Consider the following 14,949-nt stretch of genomic DNA (forward strand, 5'->3'; position numbering starts at 1 on the left):
AGGTGGAAGAAACTGGCCTATACCATATTGTCCAGACCAGAAGTCCCTTTTAATTCTTTCTGAAGTTTCAAGTCCTTTCCTATATATTACTTTGAGAACTTCCTTTAACTATTGCTTAAGATTATGTTTACTAGCAGCATATTCTCTTGGTTTTCCTTTGTCTGAAAATGTCTTTATATTCCTTTGATTCCTGAAGATATTTTAGCTAGATATAGAATTTGGAGTTGGAAATTCTTTTCTTCTAACACTTAAAAAATGCTGTGCCATTTTCTTCAGACTTCCATGTTTTCAGATAAGAAAGCCATTGTTATTCAATATGGTTGTTCCCTTTAAGGTAATGTGTCATGTGACTCTAGGTTCTTTCCATAGTTTTTTACTTAATTTTCAGGATTCTAATTATGATGTATTTTGGTGTGGATTTCTTTAGATCTCCTATTTTGCTCAGTATCTTGATCCTATAGTTTAATAGCTTTCATCAAATTTGGAACGTTTTCTGTCATTATATCTTTGTATATTTTTAAAATTCTACTTTCTCCTCTTCCTCTCAGTTTCCATGATATAAAAAATGAGCTATTCTACTTTTGTCCCACTGTTCCCTTAAACTGTTATTTCAGTCAGCTTTTTCTCTATTTTTCAGATTGTGCTTAGTTGCTCAGTCGTGTCTAACTCTTTGTGACCTCATGGACTGTAGCCCACCAGTCTCCTCTGTCCACAGAGATTGTTCAGATTAGGTAAACTATATTGAGATTAGGTAAATTCTATTGAACTGTCCTTAAATTTTTTACTTCTATCCTTTGTCATCTCAACCCTCCTATTAACTTCATCAAGCAAGTTTGTTTTTCCTGTACTCTTCAATTTTATAATTTCTATTTGGAACTTTTGACATATATTTCTCTGTTGAGTTTTTTTATTTTCTTCTTTTCATTTGTTTGAAGAGAATTTTTAATTGCATGTTGGAATTTTTTTATAATGATTGTTTTAAAAGATTTGATAAATAATTTCAACATCAAATTCATCTCCCTGTTGGTTTCTGTTTATGATTTTTTTCTCACTCAATATATGATTTTCTTCATCTTGGTATGAAGAGTCATTCTTGAAATATAAATTGCATTTTAAAAATTGTGGAATCTAATTTTAAAGCTGGCTGTACCCCTGTTGAGGCATACCGCTATAGTTGCTTAGGTGTTTATGCTTAATTTCCCACTGGGCTCCACCAACACCATCCTGGAAAATGTGGGTCATTGGCCCATACAATCTTCTTGTCTCCAACTTGGAGAGTGTGCTTACCTCTCCACTGGCCTCACAGAGTTAAGAGAAAGGGGAATTGGATGACTGACAGATACTACCATAATGTGCATGGTAGAGTTCTAGCTTAGTACCTCATGTTTTCCGCTTACATAGAGGGCCAGGGAAGCAAGTGCAAACAAGTCCTACTGTGCAACACCTTAATCTGTCTCCTTCATTGCAGGTGGATGGTGGGCTTGCCACTGGGCTTTGCTACTGTATAATGGAAGGCACTGAAGTGCCCAGGAATCCCAACTCATAATGCCTCACTGAGTATCATTGCTACTTCATAGGTGTTGAGATTTATCTATTCTACTGGGCCACACTGACCATGGGTATGTATGAAAAGTAGAATTCTGATTAGTTTGGACTCTCACTGCCTTGACCTGGTCTCCTTGACATTAGGTGATGATGGTAGACGAGTTGTAACTGTGAATGGTCACTAGCTCATCTCAGTACTGCCTTGTTAAGTTTCCTTGCTTCATTGTGGGAGTTGAGGCACAGCTTGGCAGCAGACCTCATGGATACTACCTTGGTTGGGAAATTGGAGTACCAGCAACTTCCTCAAGATTGAAGACAGAACATAAGCTTTTCTCTCACATCAACACTACCTCAAGTAGAAGAATTAGAACACTACCTATCTCCATGGACAGAGAAAACAAGATCAACTCCCTGATAAGACTCCAACACTGCCAAATGGGGCAATCAGAGTGTTGCTGTCTGATTCTACAGAGCATGCAAAGGATGAGGTGGAGGTCCAGCTACCTGATTAATCACTTGGAACTCACAGTATGGGGTTACAGGTGATGCATGAAGGAGTATGGACAGTTACATATAGTAAGAAACTAGCCCTCCCAAACATGTCTATGTCCTAATATCTAGAATCTTTAAATATGTTATGTGGAAAACAGAATTTTTCAGATGTAATTAAGGTTATGGGCCTTCAATGGAAAGATTAGATTAGACAGGTGGGCCCAATATGATCACATAAGTCCTTAAAAATAGAGAATTTTTCCTGGCTAAGGTGAGTCAGATGTAGTAGAAGAAGAAAAAAAAAACTGCTATAGCTAGGAATGTCATATCTATTCCAGTTGAGAGAATGATTTGATTCATGATTGCTGGCTCTGAGATTAGAGGCATACATTTAAGGGCCAGAGAGAAATGTATAGTGATGTCTCTGAAGCTCTCAATCATTTTTCTTTTGATAAAAGCAAGACTCAAATATTTTCTAATTTTAAAACTGTATCAGTCTCCTTTCATCATAGAGTTTTGAGTTCTTTATAGGGTCTCCTGCATTGGCAGGCAGATTATTTACCACTGCACCACCTGGGAAACTCTAATATCAACTGACCCATCTTTAAGTTCACAAATAATTCTTTCTGCCAGCTGAAATTTCCTGTTGAACTGCTCTCATGAATTTTACATTTGTTTTATTTTCCAAGTCCAGAGGTTCTTTTTTGTCTGTTTAAATGAAATTTCCAGCTCTTTATTCCCATCTTTATTTAATGAAACATTGTTCTTATACTTTCCTTTTTCAGGGAAAAAATAGTTGCACTTTTTATTTTTAACAAATGTCCTCAGGAAAAGATTGTTCACACAGAGAAAGTTCTGTATCAAGTCATATACATATAAGCCTTGCAATGAGGATTTCTAGGGGAATTGTCAGAGATGTCAAATAATTACAATTCTCTAATAATTTTGCTTTAGAGGCATACTAATGTTGTTTTGTACCTTCCAGTGGCTGCTAGGCTGTTGGTTTACACTGCAATTGTGGGACTATTGATTTTTATAGTTTCTGCAGAGTTGGGTAGAGAGAGTTGGGAATAAGGCAAGTTAAAGTGTCACTGCCGTTGTTTAGTTTCTGTCATGTCTGACTCTTTGTGACTCCATGGTCTGCAGCATGTCAGGCTCCTCTGTCTTCCATTATCCCTCAGTTGCTCAAATTCATGTGGAGTCAGTGATGTTTTCTAACAATTTCTGCCTCTGCCACCCCCTTCTCATTTTACCATCATTATTTCCCAATATCAGGGTCTTTTCTAATGAGTTGGTTCTTCACATCAAGTGCCTAAATACAGTGCCACACACATCACCAATCCAGCCATTTTACTTGAATAAATACTTCCCAGGTTGTTGTAAGCCACTGGTTAATTTTCAGAATTCTGGAATTGAGTGTTGATAAATTTGTAGTGTTTGTGTTGCTCTTATAAAAGAATTTTTGGTGGTCCTTACTCCATCTTCCTTGCCCACATTTCCTTTCAGTGCAGCACATATATTAGACTCTTTCCTAACTCAATCATTTTTAAGTAGTGAAGTATATTCACATTGTTGTGCAGCAGGTTTCTAGAACTTTTCATTCAGCAAAAATGAAACTCTGTACCCACTAAATAACAACTTTTCTTTTACCTTTTCCCCAACCACCTGGGAAACACCATTCTATTTTTTGTATCTATGTGTATATTTATAGTAGACAATGTCAGTAATATGAGGTTATAGCTCCTTGTGGTTTTTATGAGTGTTGTTGAGTATCTTTTTATAAGCTTCTTGGCCACTTGTAGATCATTTTTTGAGAATTATCTATTCGAGTCCTTTGCTCATTTTTTATTTGATTTATTTTTGTTTTTGTTGAGTTACAGGCATTCATTATATATTCTGGATATTAAAACTTTATCAGATCTATAATTTACATCTTTTTCCCATTCTGATGGATGCTTTTTCACTTTGTTGATTCTCTCCTTTGATATATAAAGAAATCCCATTTCTCTATTTTTGTTTTTTCTGTTTATGCTTTTGGTATCATTTCCATGAAATCATTGCCAAATTCAATGATATGAACTTTTTGCTTATGTTTCCTTCTAATAAGTGTATAATTTCAGGTCTCATGTTCAGGTCTTTAGTCCACTTTGAATTAGTTTATAGGTAATTTTGAGTTCAACTTCATTCTCTCACCTGTGAATATGCAATTTCCCATCACTATTTGTTGGAAGAAATTATCATTTCCTACTGAGAGGACTAGTCAATGATCATCTGACTGAAAATTAATTTTTTTTCTTAATTATTTTTTTTGGAAACTGATTTTTATGCTGAATTTTTGCTGAATTTGTTTATTAGTTCTAAGAATTTTTTTTTAAATCTTTAGGGTTTTCTACATAAAGATCATATCATCTTAGAAAAGAGGTAATTTTACTCCTTTCTTCTTAATTTAACTTCTAAAAATTTATTTAATTTATTTTTCTTACCTATTTTCTCTAGCTAGGTCTTCCTGTACTAGGTTGAGTAGAAGGGGTCAGAGTTGGCATCCTGTCTTGTTCTTTCTTGATCTGAGAAGAAAAGTTTTCATATTAACAACTGAATATGATGTTAGTTGTTGTCTCTTTATATACAGTGTTTACTATGTTGAGGAAATTTCATTGTATGCTTGGTTGTTAAGTGTTTTTATCATGAAAGAACATGGAATTTTGTCAATTTTTTTTTTTTCTGTATCAATTGAGATGACCACATAATTTTTGTCCTCACCTTATTAGTATGGAACAGTTCATTCACTGATTTTCACATGTTGAAAAATCTTTTCATTTTAGGGGAAAAAAAATCCCACTTAATCATGGTACAAAATCTTTTAAATGCTCTGTTGAATTCAATCTGCCAATATTTTGTTGAGGTTTTATATTAATATTAATTAGGGATGTTGATTTGTAGTTTTATTTTTGTATGATATCCTTGTCTGGCTTTGGTATCATGGTAATGTTGGCCTTACAGAATAAGAATGAAAATGTTTACTTCTCTGAAGACTTTGAAAAGAATTGTTATATTTCTCTAATTGATAGAATTCATGAATAAAGCACCTGGTCCTGGGCTTTCCTCTGTTGGATTGTTTTTGATTGCTGGTTCAATATCTTTACTAGTTACAGGTCTACTCAGATATTCTATTTCTTCGTAATTGAGTCCTGGTAGGTTGTGTGTTTTTAGAAATATATCCATTTAGTTTTTCTACTTTGTTGCCGCACAGTTGTTCACAGTATCATGTTCTACAACTTTTTTTTGCTATGTCATTGGTTGTAATTGCTCATCTTTAATTTCTGATTTTAGTTATTTGAGTATTTCTTCTCCAATTTTTCATTGTTTTTTTGCTCCTCTGAGTTGATAATGTGAAAATGCTGCACTCAATATACCAGGAAATTTGGAAAACTCAGCAGTGGCCACAGGACTGGAAAAGGTCAATTTTCATTCTAATCCAAAAGAAAGGAAATGCAAAAGAATGCTCAAACTATTGCACAATTGTACTCATCTCACACGCTAGTAAAGTAATGCTCAAAATTCTCCAAGCCAGGCTTCAGCAATACATGAACCATGAACTTCCAGATGTTCAAGTTATTTTTAGAAAAGGCAGAGGAACCAGAGATCAAATTGCCAACATCCACTGAATCATCAAAAAAGCAAGAGAGTTCAAATAAAAAAATCTATTTCTGCTTTATTGACTATGCCAAAGCCTTTGACTGTGTGGATCACAATAAACTGTAGAAAATTCTGAATGATATGGGAATACCAGACCACCTGACCTGCCTCTTGAGAAACCTGCATGCAGATCAGGAAGCAACAGTTAGAACTGGACATGGAACAACAGACTGGTTCCAAATAGGAAAAGGAGTACATCAAGGCTGTATATTGACACCCTGCTTATTTAACTTGTATGCAGAGTACATCATGAGAAATGCTGGGCTGGGGGAAGCACAAGCTGGAATCAAGATTGCCAGGAGAAATATCAATAACCTTAGATATGCAGATGACACCATCCTTATGGTACAACCCAAAGAAGAATTAAAGAGTCTCTTGATGAAAGTAAAAGAGGAGACTGAAAAAGTTGGCTTAAAGCTCAGCATTCAGAAAACTAAGATCATGGCATCTGGTCCCATCACTTCATGGCAAATAGATGGGGAAAGAGTGGGAACAGTGGCTGACTTTATTTTTTGAGCTCCAAAATCACTGCAGATGGTGATTGCAGCCATGAAATTAAAAGACACTTACTCCTTGGAAGAAAAGTTATGACCAACCTAGACAGCATATTAAAAAGCAGAGACATTACTTCACCAACAAAGGTCTGTCTAGTCAAAGCCATGGTATTTCCAGTAGTCATGCATGGACTGATGTTGAAGCTGAAACTCCAATAATTTGGCCACCTGATGAGAAGAGCTTATTCATTTGAAAAGACTTGATGCTGGGAAAGGTTGAGGGCAGGAGGAGAAGGGGACGACAGAGGATGAGATGTTTGAATGGCATCACTGAATCAATGGACATGGGTTTGGGTAGACTCCAGCAGTTGGTGATGGACAAGCAGGCCTGGCGTGATGTGGTTCATGGGGTCACAGAGTCGGACACGACTGAGCAACTGAATTGAACTGAGTTGATAATTTCAAATAACTTGTCTTGAAGTTTGCTAATAATTTATTCCTAGTCAAGTCTACTTTTGAGCAAATTTAGTGATTTTTTTCAACTCACTTATTGTATCTTTCAGCACCAAAATTTCTATTTGGTTCTTTTTATTTATTGATAGTTTCAATTTATTGATATTATCATTTTGTTTATTCAATATTTTCCTGATTTTATTTAGGTGCCTAAAAACATAAATCTGTGCCCTCATTGAACATTATTTATGCAGAAGTTTTAGTTTCTTTGTTCAGTAATTTAGAGATACATATTCTGTAGATCAGTCTGTGGAGATTTACTTTGCTTTTTTAGTTGTTTCATATTTCCCTATTTGTACACATAAGATTTATGATATTAGTAATAATAAAAAAGAGGGTCTTCTCCTAGTCTTTATAAACCATCTTTTTGCAGAATGAGTCTCTTCACCAATCAGCCCAGTTAGAGTTTCCATTATCTCTCAAAACTTTTCTAGTCATGTGTCTTCCCTGAGTGTGAACATCTGTTTTTATTCTGGCATATACAGGTACTTTTAACTACCTTAATTTCCCTGTTCATTTCAGTCCATTCAGTTCAGTCCCTTAGTAGTGTCCAACTCTTTGCATCCCCATGAACTGCAGCACTGCCAGGCCTCCCTGTCCATCACCAACTCCTGGAGCTTACTCAAATCATGTCCACCCTACCATCTAATCCTCTGTCATCCCCTTATGCTCCTCCCTTCAATCTTTCCCAGCATCAGGGTCTTTTCAAATGAATAAATTCTTCCCATCATGTTCCAGCTTCAGCATTAGGCCTTCCAATGAATATTCAGGACTGATTGCCTTTAGGATGGACTGGTTGGATCTCCTTGCTCTCCAAGGGACTGTCAAGAGTCTTCTCCAACACCACAGTTCAAAAGCACCAATTCTTTGGTGCTCAGCTTTCTTTATCGTCCAACTGTCACATCCATACGTGACTACTGGAAAAACCATACTTTGACTAGATGGACTTTTTTTTGGCAAAGTAATAGCTCTGCTTTTTAATATGCTGTCTAGGTTAGTCATAACTTTTCTTCCAAGGAGCAAGCATCTTTTAATTTAATGAAGCAGCCAACACCTGCAGTGATTTTGGAGTTCTTTTTCACTTTCTGCCATAAGGGTGGTGCCATCTGCATATCTGAGGTTATCGATATTTCTCCCGTCAATCTTGATTCCAGCTTGTTTCACCCAGTTCAGCATTTCTCATGATGTACTCTGCATATGAGTTAAATAAGCAAAGTGACAATATACAGCCTTGACATGCTCCTTTCCCAATTTGGAACCAGTCTGTTGTTTAATGTCCACTTCTAACTGTTGCTTCCTGACCTGCATATAGGTCTTCTCAGGAGGCAGATCAGGTGGTCTGGTATTCCCATCTCTTTAAGAATTTTCCACAGTTTGTTGTGATCCACACAGTCAAAGGCTTTTGCATAGTCAATAAAGCAGAAGTAGATGTTTTTTCTGGAACTTTCTTGCTTTTTCAATGACGGATGTTGGCAATTTGATCTCTGGTTCCTCTGCCTTTTCTAAATCAAGCTTGAACATCTGGAAGTTCACAGTTCACATACTGTTGAAGCCTATCTTGGAGTATTTTGAGAATTAATCTGTTAGCTTGAGATGACTGCAATTGTGCAGTAGTTTGAGTGTTCTTTGGCATTTCCTTTTTTGGGATTGGAATGAAAACTGACATTTTCCAGTCCTGTGGCCACTGCTGAGTATTCCAACTTTGCTGGCATATTGAGTGCAGCACTTTCACAACATTATCTCTTAGGATTTGAAATAGCTCAACTGGAATTCCATCACCTCCTCTAGCTTTGCTCATAGTGATGCTTCCTGAGGCCCACTTGACTTTGCATTCCAGGATGTCTGGCTCCAGGTGAGTGATCACACCATCATGATTATCTGGATCATGAAGATTGTCTTTGTATAGTGCTTTTGTGTATCCTTGCTACCTCTTCTTAATATCTTCTGCTTCTCTTAGGGACCATTTTGTCCCTTATTGTGCTCATCTTTGCATGAAAATTTCCCTTGGCATCTTTAATTTTCTGGAAGAGATCTCTAGTCTTTCCCATTCCATTGTTTTCCTCTATTTCTTTGCATTAATCACTGAGGAAAGCTTCCTTATTTATCCTTGCTATTCTTTGGAATTCTGCATAAATGGGCATATCTTGCCCTTTCTCTTTTCCCTTTTCTTCCCTTTTCCTTTTCTCTTTTCACTTTTCTTCTTTTCATGGCTATTTGCAAGGCCTCCTTAGATAACCATTTTGACTTTTACATTGCTTCTTTTGGTAATGGTCTTGATCCCTGCCTCCTGTACAGTGTCACAAGCCTCCATCCATAGTTCTTCAGGCATTCTGACTATCAGATCTAATCCCTTGAATTTTCCTATTACTTCATGTCAAATAGATGGGGAAGAAGTGGAAACATTGGCAGATTTTATTTTCTTGGGTTTCAAAATCACTGTGACCATGACTGTAGCCACAAAATTAAAAGATACTTGTTCCTTGGAAGAAAAGCCATGACAAAACTAGACAGCATGTTAAAAACAGACATCACTTTACCAACAAAGGTCTATATAGTCAAAGGTATGGTTTTTCCAATAAGCATGTATGGGTGTGAGAGTTAAACCACAAAGTTGAGCACCAAAGAACTGATGTTTTCAATTTGTGGTGCTGGACAATACTCTTGAGAGTCCATTGGACAGCAAGGAGATAAAATTTGTCAATGTTAAAGGAAATCAACACTGAATATTCATTGGAAGACTGATGCTGAAGCTGAAGCTCCAATATTTTGGCCACCTGATACAAAGAGCTGACTTATTGGAAAAGACCATGATTCTGGGAAAGATTTAGGGATGGAGAAGAACTGGGCAATAAAGGATTAGATAGTTGGATGGCAACACCGACTCAATGGACATGAGTTTGAGCAAACTCAGGGGGATAGTGAAGGACAGAGGAGCCTGGCGTGCTATAGTCCATGGGGTTGCAAAGAGTTGATCACAGCTTAGCCACTGAACAACAAAATGCTCACCCTCAGTAGCACTTGGCTTCCATTTCTATTGAGTTACTATATCTAGCACTGTTTGCTCCCTCCATCGCCTCCCTATAGAGCTTCATACTCCCTGCTGCTCTAATGCCCCATGTTACAGGTCTTCAAGGTCTAACCCAAATTACATCACTAGTTCCCCCAAGCAGTCCAACTCAAGTGATACATACAATAACCAGTCCTTTGTGCAGACACAAGAAACATTCAAAACATCAGATAAAGTTTCCACTTTTTTCCAGGAGCCAGTAACTGGGAGATTTCCTTCTGATTGTGTTGTACTACACTTGGTCAGGGGATCGGCAAAGATGAACACATGCAAAAAACAAAAACAAAAACAAACAAACAAAAAAAACTCTTTATAGTCAAATTCCTTCTTAATTATTCAGTGCTTCATGCTGCTCCTGGATGAGCCCACCAACTACCTGGACCTCAATGCTTGTGTGTGTTTAAGAAGAACTAAAGGCTTTTAAGTACATCTAGGTCCTCATCCCCCATTCCCAGGACTTTCTCAATGATGTCTGTATCAACAACATTAACACTTGAAACAAGAAACTAAAGTTTCTTGTTGGGTAATTGTGGTCAGTATGTGAGGACATGACAGGAGGTGAAAGAGAATCAGATGAAGAGATTTCACGGGGAGCAGAATCAAATTGCATACATGAAGAATTATACTGTTTGGCTCAGTCATGGCAAGGCAAGCTATTCAGCAGACACACAGCAAGGAGAAGACACTACAGAAAATGATGACATCAGGACTGACAGAGAGAGCTGTGAGTGAGAAGACACTGTCATTTTATTTCTCACCATGTGGAATGATCCCTCCACCCATTATCATGGTGCAAAATGTCACTTCAAATAAACAAAAGACAGGACTTGCATCTTCAACAGTCTAAAATTACGTGTCAGTTTTGACACATGAATGACTTTGGTGGGGCCCAATGGAACAGAGACATCAACTCTTCTGAAGCTGATGAGTGGAGAGCTACTAATTGCAGACAGAATGACCTGAAAACACTCTCATGTCAAGAGAGTACATTACCATCAACATTTACAAGAGCAGGTGGACTTAGATCTTTTGCCTTTGGAGTGCATGATGAATGCTATCCAGAGAACAAGGTGAAGAAAGAAATGAAGAAGATGATTATACAACTGGTCTCATTGGGAAACAGCAGGTCATTCCAGTCCAGAACCTATCTGATGGGCAGAAGTCTTGAGGGTGTCTGGCCTGGCAGAATGCCCACATGCTCTTCTTGGATGAACTGGATATTGATACCATTTGAGGGTTGTGTGATGCTGATCAGTTATGGTTTCAAACTCCATCAGCAAGTTGCACAAGAATTGTAGTTCTGTGAGAAGTAGACAATCACCAGGTGGCCTAGAGACAACATGGTCTACAAGAAGAACCTCAAGTCCAAGCTGGTGGCCGAGGAGCCCCAACTCACAAGGAGGACCCACAACATGTGAGCCCTTGCCGGCCCCTTAGGCCAGGCTCCTGGGGTTGTACTCCTGCATTGCTGAAATACTATTCCCCAGCCCCTCCTCTGCCAACATTAGCCTCAGCTGCACTCTGATCTTATCTACAGCTGGACAGTACCTGTCCATCTCCTGTCCTTCCAGATACATCTGTCCATGTCTGGGCTTGGCTGGCTGTTAGTGCCAGCTTTTTGCTGGTTCTGACTGCAATATAATTATTTAAGGGTGTAACTTTTAAACATGTGTGACATCTATAAAGCATCCCCCAGAAAAGAAAGAAAGATTAAAAAAAAAAAAAAAAAGAAAGAAAAAGTTCAATCAGAAAATGCTTGATAAGTGGTCTTGTATTCAAAAGCATATTATCCAACATGTGAGATATAAAATATTAGTTAACAAATATATACCTTCAAATATATTTTCTAAATGAGATATCTGTTTTTCCAATTAAAATTTCATATTGAGTATACTTTTTAAAATTAATTTTTAAAACATTTTTGAATTTTATAAATTTAAAATGTAAATATATTTTATATAAATTTTAAACTTTTGGTAAAGAATCATGTCTTTGATATAAAGCTATTTTAGTTATAGCTGCGCATATGACAACGTTAAAATAACATCCAGGAAATCAAGAAGCTATTTATTTGTCTTTTCATTTTAAACTTTTTAATGTCTAAATTTATACCTACATGATTTACTATATTCTGTGTTGATGGAGTTAACAAAACCCTTGTATGTTTGTAAAATTCAAAGAATCTACCTGCCAATGCAGGAGACGCAGGAGATGTTGGTTTGATCCCTGGGTCTGCAAGATCCCCTGGAGGAGGAAATGGCAACCCACCCAAGTATTCTTGGCTGGAAAATTCTATGGGCAACGGAACCTGGAAGGCGCAGTCAGTCATGACTGAGCACATACACAAGCACAATTTTATACAACTTTTCAAATATATTTTGAAATTATATACTTTCTTTAATTTATAAAAGAGCAGATGTATGATCTATCTTATTAATTACTAACTTTAGAATAGCATATGTTGGTGCTAAAAGTAGCATTATAAATTATATAACAGTTCCCTGGGTTGGGAAGATCCCCTGGAGAAGGGAACAGCTACAGTCTCCAGGATTCTGGCATGGAGAATTCCATGGACTGTATAGTCCACAGGGTTGCAAAGAGTCAGACACAACTGAGTGACTTTCACTTTTATATTCCTCTCATTTTGCAAATGGCAAAATTTGGTGCTCTGAGATAAACATGCTTGTCTCTGTTAGTGGAAGGAACAGGGGTACAGGAGTTGGAAGATGAGTGTAGAAATGAACTTAGAGCTAAAACCTGACTTTCAGTGAAGTGAATACCATCACCATTTCCAATTAGAAAGTAAAGATTTGTGAGAAAGATCAGAAACATAGTTTTTTTTTTTTTTTTTCTTCTTTCTGTCAAACAACATTTCAAACCACTGGAGTAGTCTACATTATTTTGTTTTTCAAAATACTGGAATAGCTTACATTGCTCTGACTTCAATATGAGACTAGCCAAGATACCAATTGGACTCAGAACAAGCAAAGACCAAACCCACATTAAAACTACCCTATATTTATTACACTTCTAGTTAACCATCTTACCAATAAAATTATAATGAAAGTATCCAGGCAAATAATCATAAAGTAATTGAGGAATGAGAAATATTTAGTCTGGATAACTCCATTATCAGGTTGGTAGAAAATCTGGAGGGCTTGAAATAAAGAAGAGAACTGAGGCCAAAAACTGCATTTACTTTGTTTTGAAAGTGTAAACTATAGGAAAGATGCATTTTTTTAGTGACTAGCATTTCATGTTTTTCCCATTTTACTCTAAATTAGTATTAGGTAAGGAATATTGCCATGTTTACATAATTCCACCATTGTTTCTCAGATTGAAATACTAAATTGAGACATCAGAATGGAAAAACTAAACTTTGCCTCCTGGTGCTCATGATGATTTATCTCTCATTTATGATACAACACATTCTTCTTCTCAGTCCATCTTTCCAAGAACATTTTATGACAATGTTGTTTAGATAAATATTCAAGATTTATGTTATGAGCATGTAAATGCTATTCAAAAATGCAGCCACACAGCAAACTTTGATTATTTATTTCCATGAAAAATGCTTATTTTCTTGGTACTAATAATTATCTTGCTTCATTTGCTTAATTTTATGTCTCTATCATAATTTCTATTCCAAACTCACTGACTACCTCACACTCCTCTGCTGCGTTGAGATACATCAGTTCAGTTCAGTTGCTCAGTCATATTCAACTCTTTGTGACCCTGTGGACTGTAGAAGGTCAAGCTTCCCTGTCCATCACCAACTCCCAGAGCTTGCCCAAACTCATATCCATCAAGTCGGTGATGCCATCCAACCATATCATCCTCTGTTGTCCCCTTCTCCCCCTGCCTTCAATCTTTCCCAACATCACAGTGTTTTCCAGAGTCAGTTCTTCACGTCAGGTGGCCAAAAGATTGGAGCTTCAGCTTCAGCATCAGTCCTTCCAATTTATATTCAGAACTGATTTCCTTTAGGATTGATTGGTTTGATCTCCTTGCAGTCCAAGGGGCTCTCAAGAGTCTTCTCCGACACCACAGCTCAAAGTATCAATTCTTCAGTGCTCAGCTTTCTTTATGGTGCACCTCTCACATCCATGCATGACTACTGGAAAAACCATAGCCTTGACTAGATGGACCTTTGTCAGCAAAGTAATGTATCTGAATTTTAATATTCTGTCTAGGTTTGCCATAGCTAGGAACAAGTATCTTTTAATTTCATGGCTACAGTCACCATCTGAAGATAATGTATAAAATTTATCTTCCTAATAAAACATCTCCCAAGTCATATAATCTGCTTCAAATTTAATGGATTATTTCACATATCCTATGTACAGTTGTCATCCTAATTGTCCTGTCCTGGGAACTCCTTTTATCTCTTTATTCTGTTTATTTAACTCTTTTTCTTTGTTTACTTCTTTTGTTGTTGTGGCATTTTAATATTTATTTAATATATATTTGACTTCCTGGGTAACTCAAATGGTAAAGAATCTGCTTGCAATGCAGGAGACCTGTGTTCAATCCCTGAGTCAGGAAGATCCCCTGGAGAAGGGCATGGCAACCCACTCCAGTATTCTTACCTGGAGAATTTCATGGACAGAGGAGCCTGGTGGGCTTTAGTCTATGGGGTCGCATAGAGTCAGACACGACTGAGTGACTAATACAACAGCACAGCAGCAATACACATTATAAATTGTCTATTTAATATGCATTACAGAGAGAATAGCCTATGTTGTATTAATACAATTTCTCTATTATGTGCACAACACATTTTATATTAGACTAATAGTTTATATTATTTCTGTTAAATACACATACACAACAAAATAGTCTATTATGTATTTTCTTCTAAAAATCATTTCCAAATGCATGCTTTACTTTAACCTATATATCACTTTGGGCATACACATCATCCAATAATTTCCTAAAGAAACTGTCTCAAAGTTACTCTTGTGAGAGTCTATATGTCTTAAACTGTTTTTATTCTACACTCACAGTTGATTGGTAGTTTGGGCAGAGGATCATAGTTTCAAAATAATGAAATATCGTAGAACAAAGGAATTGAAAATTTGACCCTGCTTTGGACACTGTAAATTGACCCATTAGTGCTTTAAAAGGTAATGAAATATTCAC

At 36.8% G+C, this 14,949-nt stretch overlaps 1 pseudogene; it reads left to right on the forward strand.

Annotated features, from left to right (window-relative positions):
* The first annotated feature begins 316 nt into the window (after positions 1–316).
* LOC129644426 (ATP-binding cassette sub-family F member 2-like) lies at positions 317–11,225 on the forward strand (annotated as a pseudogene).
* The last annotated feature ends 3,724 nt before the right edge of the window (positions 11,226–14,949 follow it).

The sequence above is a fragment of the Bubalus kerabau genome, chromosome 2 (genome assembly GCF_029407905.1).
Source record: "Bubalus kerabau isolate K-KA32 ecotype Philippines breed swamp buffalo chromosome 2, PCC_UOA_SB_1v2, whole genome shotgun sequence".
Lineage (NCBI taxonomy): Eukaryota > Metazoa > Chordata > Mammalia > Artiodactyla > Bovidae > Bubalus > Bubalus kerabau.